At 39.7% G+C, this 26,666-nt stretch overlaps 1 protein-coding gene across 3 annotated transcripts in view; it reads right to left on the bottom strand.

Moving 5' to 3' along the window:
• The window catches only part of ARMH4 (armadillo like helical domain containing 4), a 153,250-nt gene that overhangs the window by 105,277 nt on the left and 21,307 nt on the right, over nucleotides 1–26,666 (bottom strand). The gene's annotated exons all lie outside the window — the stretch shown is intronic.

Raw genomic sequence — 26,666 nt, 5'->3', positions numbered from 1 at the left:
AAAACACTAGTTTATTAATTTTCACTGATATTGGTGTTCATTATGCATGTATGTCACAATTTATTTATCCCCATGTCAAGGAACATTTCGGGTATTTGCTTATTGCTAATTTTTTTGCTGTTATGAATAGTGCTGCTTGAACACTCATATATGATCTCTAGCATATTTGTTCAAGGGTTTCCCTAGGGTACATTCCTAAAAGTGGAATTGCTAGGTTAAAAGGAATACAAGTGTTCAACATCCTAATGTCTAGATAAATGTCCCTAGCTCCAAATCCTCATCAACCTTTGGCATTGTCAAACATTTAATTTCTTTTCAATCCAGTGTGTATAAAATGATGTCACTCCAGATGTCATTTGCACTTCCTTGATGACTAATAAGGTTGTGTATCCATTCAGTATCTGTGTGAGATGCCTACTCATGTCTTTCGTTCATCTTTCTACTGGACTGTCTGTCATTTTCCTGCTGATTCTTTCAGAGTTCTTTCTATCCTGGACATCAATCCTTTATCAGTTATATGGATTACAAATATCTTTCCTAATTTTAGAAGCTGTATTTTCACTTTCTTTCTAGCATCCTTTTATAAAAGGTTTTAGTTTTAATATCACTGAATTTATCAGGATTTTTACGGTTAGCAATTTTTCTGTCATATCTAAAAAATTTTGTGAGGTCAGAAAAATATTCTACAAGTTTAGTCAATTTAAGTTTTGCCGATTACATCTGTTTTTAAACCACGCAGAACTGATTTTTGTGTAGGATGTGACTTCCAATTCAATATAATTTTTTCTATATGGACAACCAATTGTCCCAGAACTTTGTTTGTTTTGAATGCTTTCCCCACCACTCTGCAGTGCAATTTCCATCACATGTCAAGGACCCTCTATAGCAGTGTGTTTCCATGACTATTCTGCTCCACTGGCCATTTTAACCATTCCTGTCCATGTCCCCACTGTCCAAATATGTAATGATACAGTAAGAGCTTTATAAGTCTTAATATCTGTTGGGGTATTTACAGACACCTTCCTTCAATTTCTTTTTCTTCTTTAGGAGTACACTGGCTATTTCTTGGCCTTTTGCTCTTCCATATAAATGTTATCAAAAGTTTACTAAGTTGTTCTGAATTAATGTAATTTAAAAATAAAATAATGAAATCTTACTGTTATTACTTCATTCTGTTTTATTTGGGTTTCTTCTACTTTGTTTTTATAGCTGTATTAGTCCATTCTCACACTGCTATGAAGATACTACCTGAGACTGGGTAATGCAAAAACAAGGGAGATTTAATTGACTCACAGTACTGCATGGCTAGAGAGGCCTCAGGAAACTTACAGTGGTGGTGGAAGGGGAGCAGGCACCTTCTTCACAAGGTGGCAGGAGACACAGCAAGCATGACTGAGTGTGAAGGAGGAACTTGTCAAACACATATAAAACCATCAGATCTCGTGAGAACTCACTATCACAAGAACAGCATGGGAAAACCACTCTCATGATCCAATCACTTCCCACTAAGTCCCCACCTCAACACATGGGGGATTACAATTCAAGATGAGATTTGGGTGGGGACACAGAGCCAAACCATATCAATAGCTTAAGATGGAAGTTACTTAGCTCATTCATTTTCAGCCTTTCCTCTTTTCTAATAGAAGCTTTTGGGTTTTATTTTTTAAATTGATAATTGTATATATTTATATTGTCCAACATGATGTTTTGAAGTATATATGTATTGTGGAATGACTAAATCTAACATATGCATTACCTCACAAAGTTATTTGAGAACACTTAACATCCACTTTCAGCATTTCTTAAGAATATATTGTTATTAACTATAGTCACCATGTTATACAATAACAGAAACTTTTTTATTTTTTAAAGTGAACAAACTCACTGAGGAAGCTTTCTAAAGGTTAAAAATGTCCCATTATATAAACCTTCATCTTCACCCCACAAGTCTGATGTATTTTCTCTGAGTCAGTTCCAAATATTTTGATTTTCTATTATAATTTCTTCTTTGATCCACAAGTTATTTAGAAGTGGCTTTTTTTCATTTTCAAAAGTATGGGGCAATTTGCCTTTTTCATTATTAATGTCTAACCTAATTACACAACCATCAGAGAATATAGCCTGCATGATACCAATTCCTTAAAATTTGTTGAGATTTTTATTTTTATTTATTTTTTATTTATTTTTGAGACGGAGTTCACTCTTTCATCCAGGCTGGAGTGCAATGATGCCATCTCAGCTCACTGCAGCCTCCACCTCCTGGGTTCAAGTGATTCTCCTGTCTCAGCCTCTCAAAAGTAGTTGGAATTACAGGTGCACACCCACCACGCTCAGCTCATTTTTTGTATTACAGGTGCACACTGCCATGCCCAGCTAATTTTTAGTAGAGACGGGGTTTTATCATGTTGGCCAAGCTGCTCTCAAGCTCCTGACCTCAGATGATCCACCCGCCTTGGGTCCCAAAGTGCTGGGATTACAGACGCGAGCCACTGTGCCCAGCCAGGATTTTTTTAGTGGACTAGTTTATGGCCAATTTTTATAAATATTTCATGGGTGATTGAAGATAACATATTTGCTAACAGCTGGGGACAGTATTTGATATATGTCAAGGAATGCTTTTGTCTCAAATTTTACTTTGTTTGAAGATTTTACCAAATTGAATACAATATATAAGAAGGATAATCTATAATAATATAAAGCTGTTTTAGTATTCAAAAACCAATGAGTATAATTCCATATAGTAACAGCCTAAAAAATAAAACCATATCATCATCTTAAAAGGTACAGAAACATCAATGCAGAAAAAGCATTTAATAAAAATCCAACATCCACACAATGTCCAAAAACAAAAACAAAAACAAAAAACAAAATCTAAGCACTCAGCAAACTAAGAAGGGACAACTTGATTGTGTTAAGTTTGGGCTGTCATAACAAAATGCCAGAAACTAGGTGGCTTAAACAAAAGAAATTTATGTTCTCACAGTTTTGGAGGTTAGAAGTCCAAGATTGAGGCACCAGCCAGGTGGGTTTCTGGTAAGGCCTCTCTTCCTGGCTTACAGATGGCCGCCTTCTTGCTGTGTCCTTACATGGCATTTCCTCTCTTATACTCTAGTATCTCTTTTTCTTCTTCCTTCTGTGTTTTTTTTTTTGTTTTTTTTTTTTTTTTAATTTCATTAGAGATGGTCTCACTCTATCACCCAGGCTGAAGTGCAGTCACACAATCACACAATCAGTTCACTGCAGTCTTGAACTCCTGGGCTCAAGCGATCCTCCTATCTCAGCCTCCCAAGTAGCTAGGACTACATGTGCATGTCACTATCCCAGCTAATTTATTTCATTTTTTGTAGGGATTAGGGTCTCTATTGTGACCAGGCTGGTCTCAAACTCCTGGTCTCAAGCAATCCTTCTGCCTTCGCCCCCTTAAAGTTCTGGAATTAAAGGCATGAGCTACCCCTCCCAGCCCACTTTCTCTTTTTATGAGGACACCAGTCCTATTGGATTTGGCCCCACTCTTATGACCTCATATAACTTAACTACCCCGTTACAGTCCCTATCTCCAAATACAATCACATTGGTGATTAAGTCTTCAACACATAAATTTTTTCTACGGACACAATTTAGTCCATAACACTGATAAAATGTGTCAACAAGAAACCTCCGGCTAACATCATAATTAGCCCACTTGTATTTATTGTCTATTATTGATGTATTTGTGTTTGTTACTGTATTTTTTCCGCTTTTTCTGTGCTTAATTTTTCCTTTTTTTTTTTTTTGGCTTTTTTTTCTTACTCTGTTTTCCCCCACTACTGGTTTATAAATTATACATTCCACTGCCTACTGCATTTTTTCAGTTGTTACTCTTAAATTTTACCATGCTTATTTAACTAACCAAAGACTGAAGTTAATCACTATTTTATCACTCAATAAAAAGGGCTTTAGAGCCCTTTAATCCTGACTATATCTTCCCAATTTAAGTACTGTCATCCACTATTTTAGCTCTGTCTTCTCTTCTTACTCCATAAATTAGAAATTATATTCTATACAGAGTGCTTATGATTTATGTACATATTTATCAATTTATTTGCTCACTATTTCTTCTTGCATCTCAGTCCTCCTTCTAGAATTATCTTTCTTCTTCCTTAAATGCAATGCCTTCATAAGTTCCTTTTCTAAAATCTGTTGCCAGTATTTTTGCCTTTGTTCTTTTAAAGTAGAGGCAGATCTTTCTAGGTTATTCATTAATTTCTCTTATCTCATTAAAGAGATTCTCCTGTTTTCTGGTTTCCATTTCCACCATTGCTGCTAAGTCTGCTCTCAGTCTACATTTTGTTCCTTTGCAGGTAATCTGCTTTTTTCCTCTGGCTTTTTTCCTTTAAATCTGGATCTTCAGATTCCTCTCTTTGTCTTCATTATTCTTTCATTTCATTACAGTATATCTTGTTGAGCATTTTTAACTTTTTTTATTGATGTAGAAGATACAAACAAAAAGTTGACAAACCATAAGTGTACAACTTAATAAACTATTACATCGTGAACCTGCATATTCACCACCCAGATTCATTTTTTAAAAAGCAACATTCTATTGTACCAGAAGCCCCCTTCATACCACCATTATTACCCCAAATGTAAGCACTATTCTGACTTCTAACACCATGCATTAGGTTTGCTGGCTTTTGAAATTTCTATAAATGGAATTATATTGTATGCATTTCTTAGTATCTGATCAACCCCCATATTGCTGCATGTGGCAATCATCCATTCATATTTAGCACCATGTAGCTTTCCATTGTATTAACATAGCACAACTTATTTGTCTATTCTACTGGTGATGGTTAGAATTTAGGTTATTTCAAGGTTTTTGCTTTTTCAAATAATCAGTGTTGCTGTTAACACTCCTGTACATCTTTTGGTGTGCTTGTGTTTGCATTTTTGATGGTTTATTTATCTTGTGTGATACATGTTGTGTTTCCTATATCCATGGATTCATGTCTTGTCACAGTTTGGAAAACATTTTCAGCCATTACCACTATGAATCCTATCCCTCTATGAACTCCATATCTCTTTCATTCTCTCTATTTTCTCCTGCCGGAAATCTGATTAGGTAAGTGAGAAGTTTTCACTCTACCCTCCATAAAGCTTAGCTTTTCTTTCATGTTCTCTCACTTGTCTCTTTGTGCTACACTCTCTATAATGTATTCAAATTGATCTTCCAGTTCATTAATTTTCTCTTTTGGAATATTTAACCTGTCATTGAGGCTTTTTTCCCAAAACATATTTATATTTCTAAATGTTCTATTTGCTTATTTTAAAAAATCTGCTGGGTCATTTTTGATAGCATTTTATTACCTGCGCATTTTTGTGATTTTTTTTATTTCCTTAAAGCTTTTATAAATGGTTATTTAATATCTATGTCTGCATAGTTTTAGTATCTAAGGTCCTGAGTAAAGAGTAAGCCAATCTTACTTGTCTTTGTCTTTTCTGGTGACTCTCAGTCATGGTGGTTCGTTTCCTCGGTAATTTGTTGATGTTTTATTACAACACATTTATTTTATTGCTCACATTGGCTTGGTTCTAATCTGTGGGAAACCTGTGGGACTCCATTGGACATGATTTTTTTCAGACAGAATTTACATTTGCTTCTGTGGGAAGTCAGGGTGTGATACAAACCTGGAACTACTTTATTTTATTCCCCTTACACAAGCTTAATGTGGAAATGTCAGTCCAGGTTCCTCATCTTACTACTGGCTCAAGTGTAGACACCTAGTACAACAATGATATTACTGTTTGTCCCAGAGCACCCTTACCTCTTCCTTGAAGTTAATTCCTTGGGTTTCAGCCCATATTTGGAATACACCAAGCTAGAAAGTGCAATCCTTGCAGATTTTTCTGACTACTTGTAATCCCATTAATTTATTAAGGCATATGTTTTATCCAAGATCTAGTCATTTTGCTATGTCAAAACTCATTCGTTTTCTGTCAGAATCTGAAATCCAAATAACGTACTTTTCAAAGGCATCCATATTCAAAATCATCCATTTTATCTACATTGTAAATAGGCCCAACGAGCTGAGTAAGAGCTTTTATTTGCTTTTCAAACTCCATTTTTAAATTCTCCAATTTCAAATACTCATAAGAGAATCTGTAATCTGGGTATATTTTAAAATTAGATAAAATCTCAAATGTTATTATTAAATATTACCTTCTAATAGAGAACCGAGAAATAAAGCTGCACACCTACAACCATCTGATCTTCAATAAAGTCAACAATAACAAGCAATGGAGAAAGGACTCCCTATTCAATAAATGATGCTGGGGTAGCTGGCTAGCCAAATGCAGAAGATTGAAACCGGTCCCCTAACTTTCACCGTGTACAAAAATTAACTCAAGATGGATTAAAAACTTAAATGTAAGACATAAAACTATAAAAATTCTAGAAGAAAATCTAGAAAACACCATTCTGGACATTGGCCTTGGCAAAGAATTTATGACTAAACCCTCAAAAGTATTTGCAACAAAAATAAAAATTGACAAGTGGGACCTAATTAAACTTAAGAGCTTTTGCACAGCAAAAGAAACTATCAAGGGGGTAAACAGACAACCAATAGAATGGGAGAAAATATTCACAAACTATCCATTCAACAAATGTTTAATATCCAGAATCTATGAGAAATTTAAACAATTCAACAAGCAAAAAACAAACAACCTCATTAAAAATGCGCAAAGGACGAGAACAAACACTTCCCAAAGAAGACTTATGAAGAAATGCTCAACATCACTAATCATTAGAGCAATGCAAATCAAAACCACAATGAGATGCCAACTCACACCAGTCAGAATGGTTATTAGAAGTCAAAACATAACAGATGCTGGTGAGGTTATGGAGAAAAGGGAATGTTTGTACACTGTGGATGGGAATGCAAATTAATTCAGCCCCTGTGGAAAGCAGTTTGGAGATTTCTCAAAGAACTTAAAACAGAACTACCATTTGATTCAGCAATCCCATTTCTGGGTATACATCTAAAAGAAAACAAATAATTCTACCAAAAAAACATGCACTCATATGTCCATAGCGGCACTATTCAAAATAGCAAAGGCATGTAATCAACCAAGATGCCCAACAATGGTAGACTAACGAAAATGTGATACATATACACCATGGAATACTATGCAGCCATAAAAAATCATTTCCTATGCCACAATATGGATGTACCTAGAGGCCATCAAACTAAGTAAATTAAGACAGGAACAGAAAAACAAGTATCACATGTTCTCACTTATAAATGGGAGCTAACATTGAGTAAATATGAACTCAAAGAATGGAACAACAGACACTGGGGCCTACTTGAGGGTGGAGGGTGGAAGGAGGAAGAGGAGTGAAAAACAAACTATCGAGTACTATGCTCACTACCTGAGTGATGGGATCATTCGTATACCAAACCCCAGTGACACACAATTTACCCATATAACAAACCTGTACATGTACCCCCAAACCTAAAAGTTGAAAGAAAAAAATAGACATTACCTTAAACATGTCTGTTAATTTATTCAGTTATCCCCTTGGTAAATGCCTCATCACCATGACTTTTTAAACTACATTATTAATCTATACAAATTTCTTGAAAATTTTTACTAAATTTCAAATTTTCTATTCACTGTGTAATAGTAAATATAATAATTTAAAATTTCCTCCATTGTAGCCTTAACAATATTCAAAAGGTACATTCATGAGAAAATAAAAAGGCTCGAGACAAGATAGTCCACTTCAAACACCAGTGGCATAATGTTTTGGATTCAATTTCCATTTCAGACAGCTGTTTAAATATTTTCTTGACTGGGGTGAAAGAGCTCACACTTGTAATTTCAACACTTTGGGAGGCCAAGGCAGGCAGACTTCTTAAGCCCAGGAGTTTGAGACGAGCCTGGGCAGCATGGTGAAACCCTGTCTCTACAAAAAATACAAAAATTGGCTGGGTGGGGTGCTGCACATCTCTAGTCCCAGATACTCAGGTGGCTAAAGTGGGAGGATTGTCTGAGCCTGGGAGGCCAAGGTTGCAGTGAGCTGTGATTGCGCAACTGTACTTCAGCCTAAATAACAGAGCGAGACCCTGTCTCAACAATCAACAAACAAATAAATAATTAAATAATTTTCTTATTTCATTTAATATTACTTTTTCTAAATTTGAGGATTCTGTTCTTGATAATAGCATTGCCTGTATCTGGTTAACAAGCTGAAGATATCAGTTAACTTAAGTACCTTCGCATTTACTGCTCTCAACAACGCCTTTTCAGCCATGAGCCCATATAATTGGTATGTTATCCATTATCTTCTATAAATTCTGCCCCATAGTTATACTGGTAGAGCACTATAGCAATAATTACAAGTCCTAGAGTTCGATACTTGCTCCTTTATTTTAGAGACAGGGTTTCGCTCTGTCATCCAGGCTGGAGTACAGTAACACAACCATAGCTCGCTGCAGTCTTGAACTCCCAGGCTCAAGAGACCCTCCTGCCTCCGCTTCTCGAGTAGCTGAGATTACAGGCATGAGCCACTGTGCCTGGCTTAACATCTGCTCATTAAATAACCCGCTTTTGATTCAGATGACAGCTTCATATATTTCCCTCTAGAAAACGAGACTACAGAAATCTTATTCTATTTCTCAAGTATGCTATAAAGAGAAACACAAAGCTATACTAATATTATATCTATAAATTCTGAGCCATCTGGAATAATATCTTTCTCTTCAGCAATTTAGTCATCTTAAAGGACTACTTGCTTTAAGCAAACATATACAAAACTTGCATATAAAAATCCACATACACTCAAAATATAAATTCTAGGTTGGTTAGGTTATTGACTACACAAAAATATGTATGAAAGTAGATTTCCCCTTCAAAATGTAAAACATGACTCAACCTATCTAAAATGAGGCTTACATAATAATTTGTGGAAATATGCATTTGTCTTATCATATTTGCATGCATTTAGCTCCTTGAAGGCAGAGATTTTACCTTAATCCATCTTTATGCCTCACTTCCCAGGATCAAGCATTGTGCCTCACACAGAATAAGCACTCAGTATATGTTGATTGAATGGAAATAAACTGAACAACACTTTATCTTCCTCTTCAAAATAAATATTTAAATGCCTTTATAGAACTCCAATCCAATTTTCATTAAGTTATGTCACGTATATGTTTCAAATGAGTATAACTTTTTTTTTTTTAAGAGACTCGGTCTCACCCTATCACCCAAGCTGGAGTGCAGTGGTGTGATCACAGTTCACTTCAGCCTCGAACTCCTGGACTCAAGCAATCCTCCTACCTCAGCCTCTTGAACATCTGGGACTATAGGTACATGCCACCACACCCAGCTAATTAAAAAAAAAAAAATTATACAGGTGGAGTCTCACTATGTTGCCCAGACTAGTGTCAAACTCCTGGCCTCAAGCGATCCTCCTGCCTCGGCCTCCCAAAGTGCTGGGAGAGAGCTTTTTTCTACTCACTTATTCTACTCATCAGTGTGGGCTGGGTGGTCCAGAAGGCTTCATAGAGGAGAAAAGGTTTGAGCTGAATTGTTTCTGTTTCTTTCCTGGTCTCTTAACTTCATAGCTCCCCGGTTATGGAGCAGAGAAGCTCTGAGTATTATTTGCTAGAGAATGTGACAGAATGATCTTTTAATCATATGGGTATATTTCTTGTGTGGTGAGAACAGTGCTATACTGCCTGGAAATGAATCATACCTTTAACTGGGATGGAATTTTATCTGAAGAGTGGCATGTACATGGTATTAATCATGACAATTGTAGGACTGTCATTGCCTAGGAATTAAATGTGTGTCCTTCAACCTGTAAACAGAACAGACAATCTGTATGCAGGGGGTAGGGCTCACTACTACTTGGTGGTGAGCCCTAGGAGAAATTTATATCTTGGTCTTGGCTCTTCTATGTGGGGGCAGGGGTGGGGAGTAGAAAATGAGAAGTTTACCCTTTACATAGGGAAAAAAAAAAATAGGCAAGCACTGAGATGCCAGAAAGTCTGGCAAAGTGCTTGAAATATTGTTCCAGTGCTTTGGGAACAGAATATAAAACACTCAGACAGAGCAGGGAATGGGTCAGGGCCCATAAGCCCTAGAAACTCATTAGCGAAGATCAGATAGAAATTTGTACCTGGTGAATCTAATTCATTTTCTGTTTCTTTCACTTTCTCAGTTTATTTGCTTTGTGTTCCCTTAGGTTTGAGCCAGGTCTTTAAAAATTTTCTACTAATTTCAGTTGAAACAAGTAAAAGGATGTATATCTCTTCCTGAGCCAGAGTTTTAATAGAAAACAGGATTCCTCAGAGAGCATGTGAAGCAGACACCTTGAAAAAATCCAGAGGGAGCAGCCAGGCTCCAGCCCACCTGAAGAATCTCCTTCTCCTGCTAAAACGTTGCAGATTCTTTATGCTGTTTTAATAGAAGAAGAAATTTCTGTAGCCTATTGTGTCTGGAGATAAGCAATGTAGAAGGAGGCAGAACGGCTGGAGAAGAAAAGACCCTGGTAAATGAGGGCAAAATCAATGTAAATCTTTCAGGAACAATCTAATGCTTCCAAGTGTGATAGTTTTTAAATCTTGTAAGGCCATTTAAATTGGTGTATTACATTTTTCTTCTAATCTTTTCCCTCAGGGGTATACATTCATTTAAATGTTAAGAGGTAGTCCAATGGCAAAACTTCATGGCTATGAATACAGCTTGATAAAGCGCAGTCGATGCCATCCACACATTATTCCATACATTTTTAAGGTTTGTAATGGTTTGTCCTCCAATGCAATAAAATTCTCATGTTTACACCAATCAAAGAATACTTACATATGTCTATCCTCATACTGAAACATCATGCCTTTGAAAATGCCTTAATTTTCTGCAAACATCTAAAATACCTTTGAAATTTCTACCACTCACATCTAGTTCCAAGCTACGGGTCTGCCTCAGCATATGCACAAAAGCCACCACACATGGAAAGCCCTGCTTGGACCACTGCCCACAGGGATTCTCAACCCTGGAGTCTGTGCCCAGATTAAACAGTCAGAACAAATCCTTTTGCCAGGAATCTGAACATCACCCTCAAAAGAGACATGTATCTCTTTCTATAGAAATACCTAGTTTACTGTAAACTAGATATTTATTAGCCTGAGGCTGAGCACCTGATTGCCTCTTCTTCATGGAAAAGCAGCTGCTCCAGTTGTTAAAAGCTATTCTTAAGAAATAATTCATCTAACCAGTGAGCTATGACTTGGTTGACTGCATGGCTATAAAATAATTTATTGCTAGTGTGGTGTATATGGTATCTATTCACCACTCTTTAGAATTTTTTCCATATTGTTAGGTTTGTTCCCACTCATTTTTCTACAATTGTCAATAAAATTATACAGTCATATATCACTTAACAATGGGGATACATTCTGAGAAATGTGTCATTAGGTGATTTCATCATGATGCAAACATCATAGAGTGTACATACACAAATCTAGAAAGTGTAGCCCACTACACATGTAGGCTATAAGGTATAGCCTATTGCTCCTAGGCTCCAAACCTGTAGAGCATGTTACTGTACTGAATACTGTAAGCAACTGTAACACAATGGTATTTGTGTATCTAAACACAGAAAAGGTACAGTAAAAGTACAATATTATAATCATATGGGACCACTGTCATATATGAGGTGTGTTGTTGACCAAAACTTCATCATACAGCACATTACTGTACATATATACACAAATCTATAACACAAACACTCCCCCACACCACACACACACACACACACACACACACACACAAAGACACACAGGGATATACACCAATCCAGCATTTTTCTAGGATGGAACTAAAGTCTCTCCTGACTCATAGAGTCCTTTTTCTCTCCTGACTCTTAGAGTCCTCTTTTGGTGGTCCTTTCTGCCTTCTGTCAATGAACAGAGTCAAACTCTGTAAAATATTTGAAGAGATATATTCTAAGCCAAACATGAGTAACCATGGCCCATGACACATCCCTCAGGAGGTCCTGAGAACATGTGCCCAAGGTGGTCAGGAGGACCTGGAATTGATAGAAAGGGAATGTTCACGTTAAGATAAAGTTGTGGAGACCAAAGTTCTTTTGAAGTCTTATAGTGGCTGCCCTTAGAAACTAGGTGACAAATGTTTCCTATCCAGATTTTAGTTAATCTCTTTAGGATTGGGAGGGTCTGGAAGAAAAAGATCTAGCTCTGTTAATGGAGATTCTTTACAGAAGCACATTTTCCCCCACAAAGGACAGCTTTGCAGGGCCGTTTCAAGATATGGCAAAGAAACACGTTTTGGGGTAAAATATCTTTGTTTTCTTCCTTGTCTTCCTTGTCCTTCCTCTGTTATGCCAGAGTCAGGTTGGAAAGTAAGTCACGATATATAGGATTAAATAAAACCCATCTGATGAGAATTTATGATTTGTAGGCCAAGACTATTCCTTAGATAGGAATTTGGGCAAGATTAAAAAATCAGAGTTTAGTCCTCACTTCTATGTTGCATTTCTGTTTTGTATGTATCTGTCTTACCTCTTCTACTAGCACTTGTGCTCCCTTAAGAGCAAGATCCACCCACAATTATTCTTGGTATCATCTGAATAGCCAAATAAATACTTGTTAAATGCACACATAAATGAAAGAATAAATAAAACCACTGAATATGTACAAAGCTAAATCCTTTATCATCATGAGCCATTCTGTATAATTTTATGACTGCCTAAGGTAAACTTACTAAGCAGTGCTGGACTGGCAAAAAAAGGCACACATGCACACACACATACACACACACAAAACAGATGAGGGGAACCAACTCTACAAAGTTTACTTAATTGCAATTATACCAATAAATGAATTCCCTGTGGCAAGAAAGCATACCAGAAAAATGAGAGTAAATGTCAGGTATCTTTCTTCAACAGCAGAATTTGTGAACACAGCTTTATGGCAATACCTCACAATATTGATTTTAAATATTTTTGAAATACCACGGGCTATGTGAGCATTATTCGCAAACGTGATGCCCATTCTGAGTGCTAAGTAATGGATGTACTAACCCACAGAGCATGCAGGTACTTAGGAATAGAGCTCTGTCCTAAATGCCAAAGAAAGCACAATGATTTCAGGACAAGACAACAAAATGACTTACCAGAAGAGGCAACTGATAACTGAAATCAGCAGCAATTCTGTGTTTCATAATTTGTCATGTAAGACACTTAAAATGACACAAAAATAAAAACAAGAAAAGGAAACCTCATCCTTCCCCAACATATTTGGCAATAAGTATTAGATGTTTCATGTGATCGTGTTAATAGTTATAAAATTATTTTTTATTTAATTCCCATTCAACAGAACAGGCTTCTGGAGGAGAAAGAGCCAGCATTGAGTTCATCATTAAAATCAAATGAAGGGCATATTCCATGGAATACTCTTTTCCATGTCATCTCCACTGTGTATCAGTTAAGTGGCTCTGTCATTGAGGCAAAATTAAATCAGAATCCAAAGCATTTCCAAGAACAAAAGCCAATACTCGTGCCCATTCTTAACACAGACTGAACATTCATAATCTCGCACTACAGAATCACAAGTAGCAGGAGACAGTTCAAACCTATCACACTCTTCTTGATCTTTAACATCATATACCACACAGCAGCAACCAAAGGAAAAACCAAACTTGGTTTTATAAATATGGCCTCCTGACGGGATTTTGAATACTCTTTATCATTCATCCATTCTAGCTGCCTTCTAAGTTGAGAATTGAGAATTTTCCCATGAGAATTGAGAAATAATAAGAAAAGAGTCTGAAAATGAGTAATTATGAGGAAGGCAAAACAATTGATTTTGTGAATTAAAGTGCAGGTAAAAAGCAGACACTTCTCCCATAAAAGTTACATGAGCTCTTAAGTATCCTTAGTGGATCTTTAAAGAAAAATATCTTGGGCTACCCTCTTTGGGTCCCCTCCCTTTGTATGGGAGCTGTCTTCACTCTATTAAATCTTGCAACTGCACTCTTCTGGTCCGTGTTTGTTATGGCTCGAGCTGAGCTTTCGCTCGCCGTCCACCACTGCTGTTTGCCACCGTTGCAGACCCAACTCTGACTTCCATCCCTCTGGATCCTGCAGGGTGTCCGCTGTGCTCCTGATCCAGCGAGGTGCCCATTGCTGCTCCCGATCGGGCTAAAGGCTTGCCATTGTTCCTGCACGGCTAAGTGCCCAGGTTCGTCCTAATCGAGCTAAACACTAGTTACTGGGTTCCATGGTTCTCTTACATAACCCACGGCTTCTAATAGAGCTATAACACTCACCACATGGCCCAAGATTCCATTCCTTGGAATCCGTGAGGCCAAGAATCCCAGGTCAGAGAACACGAGGCTTGTCACCATCTTGGAAGTGGCCCGCCACCATCTTGGGAGCTCTGGGAGCAAGGACCCCCTGGTAACCTTTTGGCGACCATAAAGGGACCTCCAAAGCGGTGAGTAATATTGGACCACTTTCACTTGGTATTCTGTCCTATCCTTCCGTAGAACTGGAGGAAAATACCAGCCACCTGTTGGCCAGTTAAAAACGATTAGCAAGGCTGCTGGACTTAAGACACAGGTGTGAGGCTATCTGGGGAAGGGCTTTCTAACAACCCCTAACCCTTCTGTGTTGGGGATGTTGGTCTGCCTGGAGCCAGCTTCCACTTTCAGTTTTCCTGGGGAAGCTGAGGGCTGACTAGAGGCAGAAAGCTGTCATCCCGAACTCCCTCCGGCATCAGCCGGTTGAGATCATGGCGCAGCCAGAAGTCTCTACTCAACAGTCGCCCGTGCGTGCGCCCCTACCTTTCCTTCTGACCCATACCTCCTGGGTCCCGACTATGACTTTCTTGAAAGTGTAGCCCCAAAATTCTCCTTACCTCTGAATCTACTTCCTCTGATCCCTGCCTCCTAGGTGCTAACAGTTCAGACTTTCATTTCCCCTAGCAAGCTGTATCTCCAAAGGGATCTAGGGAAGCTCTACGCTGCATCCTTAAGCATCTAGGCTATAAACCCGGGGAGTCTTGTCCCTGGTGTCCCTTCCAATTTAGGCATACAGCTCTCGACATGGGCAGTTATATGGGACCCATTCCCTACCACCCTTGCCAGGGCCCCAAGTTTGTAAATGGCTGAGAGAGAGAGATGGAGGAAAGAGAGAGAGAGATATAGAAGAGAGAGAGAGACACACAAAGGAGAGAGAGAGACAAGAGAGAGAGAGATGGAGGAGAGAGAGAGAGACAAAGGAGAGAGAGAGAGACAAAGGAGAGGGAGAGAGACAGGAGAGAGAGACAGAAGAGAGACGGAGGAGAGAGAGAGAGACAGAGGAGAGAGAGAGAGAGACGGAGGAGAGAGAAAGAGGGAGTCAAAGAGAAAAAGAGAAAGATAGAAATAGTAAAAAAAAACAGTGTGCCCTATTCCTTTAAAAGCCAGGGTAAATTTAAAACCTATAATTGATAATTGAAGGTCTTCTCCATGACCCTATAACACTCCAATACCACGTTGTTGTCAGTGTAAATAAGGGCGTAGTCCAAAAGCACTGAGGCCACTGACAACCAGTAGCCTTCCTATCAAAAATCCTTAACCCAGGAACCCGCGGGTGGCCCAAATGCATTTAGTCTGTAGTGGCAACTGCTTTGCTAACAGAAGAAAGTAGAAAATCAGCCTTTAGAGGAAACCTCATTGTGAGCACACCTCACCAGTTCAGAACTAAGTCAAAAAAGCAAAAAGGTAGCTTACAAACTCAAAAAATCTTAAAGTATGGGGCTATTCTGTTAGAAAAAGGTAATTTAACACCAACCACTGATAATTTCCTTAACCCAGCAGACTTCCTAATAGGGGATTTAAATCTTAGTTACTATACAAAGGTCTGACCAGACCTAGGAGGAACTCCCTTCAGGACAGGACGATAGATGGTTCCTCCCAGGTGATTGAGGGAAAAACCAAAATGGATATTCAGTAATTGATACGGAGACTCTTGTGGAAGCAGAGTTAGAAAAATTGCCTAATTGGTCTCCTCAAACGTGCGAGCTGTTTGCACTCAGTCAAGCCTTAAAGTACTTACAGAATCAAAAAAGACTATCTCACTATCTCACTCCTGACTCAAAAAGTTACCTACACCCTCTGTGAAATGAATTTGCATAAGAACTGTTGTCTACAGGAATGCATCTTGATGGGGCAGCTAGGTTGTTATGAAATATTCAGGAACCCAGCCCAGCTCTAGGACTCACCCCTGAGTAGGAAGGCAATGTTGGGCATGCTGATAAAGGACCACTAGAATCCAGCAGCCCAGACCCCTTTCTTTGTGGTCAAGAAGGTGGGAAAAGGGGTGCAGGACTGCTATATTGCTACATTGGTGAGCCTAACAAATCCGATAAGCAGAGGTCCATGGGTGGTTACGCACCCTGAAAAGGAATAAGCATTAGGACCATAGAGGACGCTATAGGACTAATGCTCATCGCAAAATGCCCAGGGGTGCTGGCATCCCTATGTTCTTTTTCCAGATTGGAAACATTCCCCCCAAGGCAAAAATGCCCCTAAGATGTATTCTGGAGAATTAGGACCAATTTGACCCTCAGACACTAAGAAAAAAATGACTTATATTCTTCTGCAGTACCGCCTGGCCACGATATCCTCTTCAAGAGGGAGAAACCTGGCCTCCTGAGGGAAGTATAAATTATAACACCATCTTACAGCTAGACCACTTTTGTAGAAAAGAAGGCAAATGGTGTGAAGTGCCATATGTACAAACTTTCTTTTCATTAAGAGACAACTCGCGGCCGGGCGCGGTGGCTCACACCTGTAATCCCAGCACTTTGGGAGGCCGAGACAGGCAGATCACGAGGTCAGGAGATCGACACCATCCTGGCTAACACGGTGAAACCCCGTCTCTACTAAAAATACATTTAAAAAAATGAGCCGGGCGCGGTGGCGGGCACCTGTAGTCCCAGCTACACGGGAGGCTGAGGCAGGAGAATAGTGTGAACCCGGGAAGCGGAGCTTGCAGTGAGTGGAGATCGCACCACTGCACTCCAGCCTGGGCGACAGAGCAAGACTCCGTCTCAAAAAAAAAAAAAAAAAAGACAACTCGCAATTATGTAAAAAGTGTGATTTATGCCCTACAGGAAGCCCTCAGAGTCTACCTCCCTACCCCAGCGTCCTCCCGACTCCTTCTCCAACTAATAAGGATCCCCCTTCAACCCAAACGGTCCACAAGGAGATAGACAAAGAGGTAAACAATGAACCAAGGCGTGTCAATATTCCCTGATTATGCCCCCTCCAAGCAGTGGGAAGAGGAGAATTCGGCCCAGCCAGAGTGCATGTAGCTTTTACTCTCTCAGACTTAACACAAATTAAATAGACCTAGGTAAATTCTCAGATAACCCTGATGGTTATATTGATGTTTTACAAGGGTTAGGACAATCCTTCGATCTGACATGGAGAGATATAATGTTACTGCTAAATCAGACACTAGCCCCCAATGAGGGAAGTGCCACCATAACTGCAGCCCGAGAGGTTGGTGATCTCTGTTATCTCAGTCAGGTCAATGATAGGATGACAACAGAAGAAAGAGAACAATTCCCCACAGGCCAGCAGACAGTTCCCAGTGTAGATCCTCATTAGGACACAAAATCAGAACATGGAGATTGGTGCCGCACACATTTGCAAACTTGCATGCTAGAAGAACTAAGGAAAACTAGGAAGATGCCTATGAATTATTCAGTGATGTCCACCATAACACAGGGAAAAGAAGAAAATCCTACCACCTTTCTGGAGAGACTAAGGGAGGCATTGAGAAAGCATACCTCTCTGTCACCTGACTCTATTGAAGGTCAACTAATCTTGAAGGATAGGTTTATCAGTCAGTCAGCTGCAGACATTAGAAAAAAACTTCAAAAGTCCGCCTCAGGCCGGGAGCAAAACTTAGAAACCCTATTGAACTTGGCAACCTCGGTTTTTTATAATAGAGATGAGGAGGAGCAGGTGGAACGGGACAAATGGATTAAAAAAAAAAAAAAGGCCACCACTTTAGTCATGGTCCTCAGGCAAGTTAACTCTGGAGGCTCTGGAAAAGGGAAAGGCTGGGCAAATCAAATGCCTAATGGGGCTTGCTTCCAGTGCAGTCTACAAGGACACTTTTAAAAAGATTGTCCAAGTAGAAATAAGCCGTCCCCTCGTCCATGCCCCTTATGTCAACAGAATCACTGGAAGGCCCACTGCCCCAGGGGATGAAGGTCCTCTGAGTCAGAAGCCACTAACGAGATGATCCAGCAGCAGGACTGAGGGTGCCCGGGGCAAGCACCAGCCCATGCCATCACCCTCACAGAGCCCCGAGTATGCTTGACCATTGAGGGCCAAGAGGTTAACTATCTCCTGGACACTGGTGCGGCCTTCTCAGTCTCAGTCTCCTGTCCCGGACAACTGTCCTCCAGATCTGTCACTATCCGAGGGGTCCTGGGACAGCCAGTCACTAGATACTTCTCCCAGCCACTAAGCTGTGACTGAGGAACTCTTTTCACATGCTTTTCTAATTATGCCTGAAAGCCCCACTTCCTTGTTAGGGAGAGACATTCTAGCAAAAGCAGGGGCCATTATACACCTGAACATAGGAGAAGGAACACCCATTTGTTGTCCCCTGCTTGAGGAAGGAATTAATCCTGAAGTCTGGGCAACAGAAGGACAGTATGGACAATCAAAGAATGCCCATCCTGTTCAAGTTAAACTAAAGGATTCCGCCTCCTTTCCCTATCAAAGGCAGTACCCCCTTAGACCTGAGGCCCAACAAGGACTCCAAAAGATTAAGGACCTAAAAGCCCAAGGCCTAGTAAAACCATGCAATAGGCCCTGCAATATTCCAATTGTAGGAGTACAGAAACCCAACGGACAGTGGAGAGTTCGTGCAAGATCTCAGGATTATCAATGAGGCTGTTGTCCCTCTATACCCAGCTGTACCTAACACTTATACTCTGCTTTCCCAAATACCAGAGGAAGCAGAATGGTTTACAGTCCTGGACCTTAAGGATGCCTTTTTCTGCATCCCTGTACATCCTGACTCTCAATGTTTATTTGCCTTTGAAGATCCTTCAAACCCAATATCTCAACTCACCTGGACTGTTTTACCCCAAGGGTTCAGGGATAGCCCCCATCTATTTGGCCAGGCATTAGCCCAAGACTTGAGCCAATTCTCATACCTGGACACTCTTGTCCTTCGGTACATGGATGATTTACTTTTAGCCGCCCGTTCAGAAATTTTGTGCCATCAAGCCACCCAAGCGCTCGTAAATTTCCTCGCTACCTGTGGCTACAAGGTTTCCAAACCAAAGGCTCAGCTCTGCTCACAGCAGGTTAAATACTTAGGGCTAAAATTATCCAAAGGTACCAAGACCCTCAGTAGGGAATGTATCCAGCCTATACTGGCTTATCCTTATCCCAAAACCGTAAAGCAACTAAGAGGGTTCCTTGGCATAACAGGTTTCTGTCGAATATGGATTCCCAGGTACGGCAAAATAGCCAGACCATTATATACATTAGTTAAGGAAATTCAGAAAGCCAATACTGAATTTATTAAGATGGACACCTGAAGCAGAGGCAGCTTTCCAGGCCCTAAAGAAGGCCCTAACCCAAGCCCCAGTGTTAAGCTTGTCAACAGGGCAAGACTTTTCTTTATATGTCACAGAAAAAACAGGAGTAACTCTAGGAGTCCTCACACAGGTCCAAGGGATGAGCTTGCAATCTGTGGCATACCTGAGTAAGGAAACTGATGTAGTGGCAAAAGGTTGGCCTCATTGTTTACAGGTAGTGGCAGCAGTAGCAGTCCTAGTGTCTGAAGCAGTTAAAATGATACAGAGAAGAGATCTTATTGTGTGGACATCTCATGATGTGAATGGCATACTCACTGCTAAAGGAGACTTGTGACTGTCAGACAACCATTCGCTTAAATATCAGGCTCTATTACTTGAAGGGCCAGTGCTGCAACTGCGCACTTGTGCAACTCTTAACCCAGTGACATTTCTTCCAGACAATAAAGAAAAGATAAAACATAACTGTCAACAAGTAATTGCTCAAACCTATGCTGCTCGAGGGGACCTTTTAGAGGTTCCCCTGACTGATCCCGACCTCAACTTGTATACTGATGGAAGTTCCTTTGTAGAAAAAGGACTTCGAAAAGTGAGGTATGCAGTGGTCAGTGATAACGGACTACTTGAAGGTAATCCCCTCACTCCAGAAACTAGTGCTCAGCTGGCAGAACTAATAGCCCTCACTTGGGCACTAAAATTAGGAGAATGAAAAAGGATAAGTATATATACAGACTCTAAGTATGCTTACCTAGTCCTCCATGCCCACGCAGCAATATAGAGAGAAAGGGAATTCTTAACTTCCAAGGAAACACTATCAAACATCAGGAAGTCATTAGGAGATTATTATTGGCTGTACAGAAACCTAAAGAGGTGGCAGTCTTACACTGCCAGGGTCATCAGAAAGGAAAGGAAAGGAAAATAGAAGGAAACTGCCAAGTGGATATTAAAGCCAAAAGAGCCTCAAGGCAGGACCCTCTATTAGAAATGCTTATAGAAGGACCCCTAGTATGGGGTAATCCCCTCCGGGAAACCAAGCCCTAGAACTCAGCAGGAAAAATAGAATAGGGAACCTCACAAGGAGGTACTTTCCTCCCATATAGATGGTTAGCCACCAAAGAAGGAAAAATACTTTTGCCTGCAGCTAACCAGTAGAAATTACTTAAAACCCTTCACCAAACCTTTCACTTAGCCATTGATAGCACCCATCAGATGGCCAAATCATTATTTACTGGACCTAGGCCTTTTCAAAACTATCAAGCAGATAGTCAGAGCCTGTGAAGTTCGCTGAAGAAATAATCCCCTGCACTGCAGGCCATACATTTCAATCCCTGTATTTTTAACCTCTTTGTTAAGTTTGTCTCTTCCAGAATCGAAGCTGTAAAACTACAAATCGTTCTTCAAATGGAGCCCCAAATGCAGTCCATAACTAAAATTTACCATGAACTCCTGGACCGGCCTGCTAGCCCATGCTCCAATGTTCATGACATCGAAGGCACCCCTCCCAAGGAAATCTCAACTGCACAACCCCTACTACACCCCAGTTCAGCAGGAAGCAGTTAGAGCGGTCGTTGGCCAACCTCCCCAACAGCACTTGAGTTTTCCTGTTGAGAGGGAGGACTGTGAGACAAGACCAGCTGGATTTCCTAGGCCAACTAAGAATCCCTAAGCCTATCTGGGAAGGTGACCGCTTCCACTTTTAAACACAGGGCTTGCAACTTAGCTCACACCTGACCAGTCAGATAGTAAAGAGAGCTCACTAAAATGCTAATTAGGCAAAAACAGGAGGTAAAGAAACAGCCAATCATCTATTGCCTGAGAGCACAGTGGGAGGGACAATGATCGGGATATAAACCCAGGCATTTGAGCCAGCAACGGCTACCCTCTTTGGGTCCCCTCCCTTTGTATGGGAGCTCTGTTTTCATTCTGTTAAATCTTGCAACTGCAAAAATAAAAATAAAAATCTTCTTCCTAATGCTACTTAAACAATGTATTTCCCAATTTTTTTCTGATTGATGATAAAAGAAAGAGACAAAGATATTGGCTTCAGTATGAGGCCACCAGACTGCCAAGAATATCATTCAGTCACCTGAATGAAGGCACACTTTTCAGAAATGACTTTCTCCTGAAATTCCTGTTATCAGTAAAGAAGACCCCAGAAGGGGACAGAACTAGAAACCCCAGATAAGGAAAGAGAGATAATACCACTATCTCTTCAGCAAAGGAAATTAAGAGACACTGCAAATAAATACTGAAATTGTTCTGAGGACAAAAACAACCATGATATTAAATACACACATACACATGCATGCACACATGTGCACACATGAAGGCAGGAAAATGGATGTCTCTGAAATAGATTAAACAATGAGTGACAAAATAATGACAGCTTTCTGCCCCATGTATGGTGTCTGGCTGGGAAAAAAAAATGTCAAAAATGCAATCATTTCAAAACTAAATATAAATCAGAAATTTTCTAAGACAAAACAGTCTTAGAAAAGCAAGGAAAAACTCTCAGAAAAGAAAAAACTAGTTAAAGGATATATTTGGTTTTGTATTTTAAAAAATTAAGTTATTAAAGAAAGAAACATAGCTTCTCCACTGGATTTATTTTTTTTATTTTTTATTTTTTATTTTTTTAATTTTTTTGAGACAGAGTCTTGCTCTATCGCCCAGGCTAGAATACAGTGGTGTGATCTCAGCTGACTGCAACCTATGCCTCCCAGGTTCAAGTGATTCTCTGCCTCAGCCTCCCGAGTGGCTGGGATTATAGGTGCGTGCCACCACGCCTGGCTAATCTTTTGTATTTTTAGTAGAGGCGGGGTTTCACCGTGTTAGCTGCGATGGTCTCGATCTTCTGACCCTGTGATCTGCCTGCCTCGACCTCCCAAAGTGCTGGGATTACAGGCATGAGCTACCATTCACGGAGGTAATTCTCCAGCAAGTCAATCACTATGAGTTTGTTTCATAAGGCCTGCGATAAGTGGGCCTTTTGAAACAAATGAGGAAATGGGGATTTAATTTGGTTTGGCTGTGTCCTCACCCAAATTTCACCTTGAATTGTAGCTCCCATAATCCCCACGTGTCGTGGGAGGGACCCAGTGGGAGGTAATTGAATCATGGGGGCAGGTCTTTCCCATGCTGTTCTCATGATAGTGAATAAGTCTCAAGGGATCTGATGGTTTTATAAAGGGCAGTTCTCCTATACAAGCTCTCTTGCCTGCTGTCATGTAAGATGTAACTTTGCTCCTCCTTTGCCTTTTACCATGATTGTGAGGCCTCCCCAGCCATGTGGAACCTCTTTCACTTTATTAAACCTCTTTCCTTTATAAATTACCCAGTCTTGGGTATGTCTTTATTAGCAGCATGAGAACAGACTAATACAGGGTTGAGATAATATCATGGGATTATACTCAACACTCAACATGTATGCCCACAGAAAGATATTAAATAAGACCAATCCGATCAAGAATTCAAGTTCTCCAGATGAGGGACACTGGAATTGCTTTTTTCTTGCAGAAGACCTAACCCAGAAGAGTCCAAGCAAATTCAGTGTTCCTGTCACTGTGTTCCTGTTCCTGTCTGGTCTGCACCATGGCAAGCACTAACTGGCTCCCCACTTCCCACTAGCTGGAAGGTCCAGATATTGACTTCCAAATATTAAGGGAAGAAGTGTGGGGGGTGGGAGGGAGGACAGTCAAAGACTTAATCACAAGATCTGAGAAATCTGTTTTTATACTCTTATCTCCCACATGTTCTTAGAAACCTACTATCTGACACAAATAGACCCACAATAGATTTTTCTGAATATGGAACTGCCAAAGCAACAACCTTCCATTCTACAGAATTATTATTATCACTTTAGAGCACAGATTAATTTCCATCTTCCGTGGGGGTATACAGAAAGAATTTTTTAAAAGTTTGATTTATTTAGAGTAAGTAGATATCTTCAGACAGATTTCTAATATGCAGAAAGTGGGACTTCTTTAAGTAGGTAAGAAATATCAGTACTAAAATATTTTAAAGAGTTAACCCAAATAAATTCCAAGTATGTTTTCAAGAGTAATCAGAAATTTTAAGTTGGCATTTTGGAGCAGGAAAGACATTAATATTCAACAAGAGAAGAAAATCAACCTATATAAAGATCATGTCCAAAACTTAATTTATGCAGTTATAAAATGTGTATAAAATTTGTCATTATCCTATTTTTAATAAAAAGAACATTTTTGTTATGTTTGTATTTCAAAGACGCTGAATACAGCTCTTGTAGAGTTATGCCTGAAATGAGTATAATACATTTATCGTTGTGAGAATATTTATTCCCTAAAAAAAAAAGTCAGACATAGAAGCCAAATGTATCAGGCAAGGTAGAAAATAAACCATTATCCCTTCAAAAATCAAACTGCACTTTTGCTGACAAGATAAAAGACACTGAAATATGCACAAGGTGGCATGTACTTATCAAGGCAGGCTTTCTTCAGTGACTAAGAAATGGAAAACACACCAAAACTTATCCCACTCTACCAATTCACATCACTCAGGTAGCACATCTGTCTTCATGGACAGCTGGCAAACTCTTCAGAAGCAGTCCCCCTGTTACATGTTGAAGTGTGTCCCTCAAAATGGTAGGTTCAAGTCCTGACTGGTAGTACCAACATATGTGACCGTATTTGAAAATAGGGTCATAATTAAGATGAGGTCATTAGGATGGGCCCTAATCCAATAACTGCTGTTCTTATAAAGCGAGGGAAATTTGAGCACAGAGACACAGAGGGCCATGTGAATAGACTGGAGTCATGCTGCCTCAAGCCAAGGAAACCCTGGGGTTCCTGCCCTAGAGGCTTTGGAGAGAGCAGAGCCCTGCCTATACCTTGACTTCCAACTTGCAGGTTCCAGACTACGTGAGAATAAATTTTTGTTGTTTTAAGCCACCCAATTTGTGATACTTAGTTATGACAGCCCTTAGAAACTCATACCCCCTCTCAGTCATCATATTGTAGAGATGTGAGGAGCAAGGAAGAAGACAGGGTGAAAGTAGGCATCATTTTTAGAGTGATTTGGGCTGTCAGTTATCTCTTAAAGGATAAACAGAGCTGTGGATTCAGAAATTTCCATAAAGGTTCATTCTTCTTTGGTGTCTAGTGTCTAACAAGGGATGTCCCTTTCCAAATCCCATGGAGAAAAGTACCTCATTTCCCAGAGAAATGCTCCTGCCCCCTAGTGAAAAGCAAGATATTAAAATAACATATAAACACATCACAGAGACTAAAACAAGAAAGGCGGATAACTTGACGTAAGTAATACAGTGTTCTAGATAAGAAAAAAAATTACCTGCCTCTAGGCATAAGCTTATGGTAGAATTACAATGTTTCACCCAGTCAAAGCTTCAAGCTGCATTTATATTCCTCGGCAAGGTAGAAAAACATGCATTGAAAATGGAGGCCTCCAATACATCCAGGAGTCTAGTAGGTTGATTTGTTTAAATCAGTGCAGTCAATTCAGCTTTTGGAGGACTAGATGCACTAGCATAAAACTAACAGTGGTATATTAATGTATACTAATTAAACATAAGTTGTACTCTTTGGTATTTACAAGTAAAACTGTGCTAATTCAAAATCTTAAGCCCAACAATGTAGCAAAAATAATACCTTTTGACCAAAAATGTTTTTGTAACCCATGACAAGGATAACTTAGACCAAAAACTAACAAAATATATTATCAAAAAGTAGTTAAAATTGAATTGTGTAGAAGAAAAGAACTAAAACCCCAGGACACCTCAGGTGTGTCAGAAAATTCTAACATATTTCAATACAACTGCCATCATCTACTAAATTTAGAAAATTACCGCAGTTTCACAAGTATGGATTATTCACAAATATTTTTTTTCTCTGATTTAATGAGCCCTGCTGGGTAAAGCTGTCATGTCAAACTCAGGTTAATTTAGGGAAACCTGCTTTTTCCAGATGGCATCAAGGAGAACAGACAGTTAATATGAGACGCTAAACTCAAAGTCATATCATACAGTATTTATCTTAATGTGGAATGCAAGAGCTGTTAGCCCCTGAGCCCACTTTTATCTATTTCTTAAACCAGTCTTCTACTGTGGAATTCTCCACACTGCTCCTAAAATGTCATGTTTCTCTGGAATTCTCCACGCTGCTCCTAAAATGTCATGTTTCTCTCTCAGCAGCCAACCAGTGTTACCCAGAAAGTCTGTAACAGAGTCAGCTGCAAACCTAGCTCAATCACCTTCCCTGCTTTCAACAAAACAAAATAATAGCACACCCTATGTCTTCTCCCGCAGCAAACACATGGCTAATTGAGTGCCCAAAAGTTTACTAGTGTTCCAGATTAATTTAAGAAATTCTGCTCTATAAATCTTTGGACATTTTGTATCTCCAGCCAGGAGCTATTCACCTGCCAAAATGCTGATCAATTGACTGTGTGTCATATTTCTAGTCTTCTTATTTGTTGATAGGCAGCCATGCCCCAAGTTTCTTTGACATGCTGAAAGCCAATGTCCTGGAAAGTACAATTTGGCATGAATTTCTTGGTCTTAGCAAATAAAGAAACTGCCTATCTCCAAATAGTAGCACAGACTAACCCAGAGATGTTACTAAGGGAGAATAACCCAGCATTAACAACCAGAGCAATGCTGTTAAAATACAATCCACATTAAAACTTGCAACCAAGAAAATGTGGTGGGGAAACTCAAGATCTCCATCTTAATCTAGTATTCTCAAACCAGCTTGAATACCAAAATCATCTAAGGCAGTCTTTTAAAATGCTGATGCCAGATTCCACCCCCGCACCGTCTTAATCTGAATCACTGGAGAGTGACTCAGGCACTGGGATGTTTCAGAAGCTCTCCAAGGTAATTCTGATGGTCAACTATAGTTGAGAACCACAGATAATAGCAGAGTCAGCAAACTTGCTCTATAAAGGGCCCTATCATAAATGTTTAAGGCTTTGTGGGCCACTGAGTCTCTGTCACAGCTTCTTAATTCTGCCGCTGTGGCACAAAAGTAGCCACATACATATGTAAATGAA

This window comes from Papio anubis, chromosome 7, assembly GCF_008728515.1.
Source record: "Papio anubis isolate 15944 chromosome 7, Panubis1.0, whole genome shotgun sequence".
Taxonomy (NCBI): domain Eukaryota; kingdom Metazoa; phylum Chordata; class Mammalia; order Primates; family Cercopithecidae; genus Papio; species Papio anubis.
This window is presented reverse-complemented; position numbering and strand designations above follow the sequence as displayed.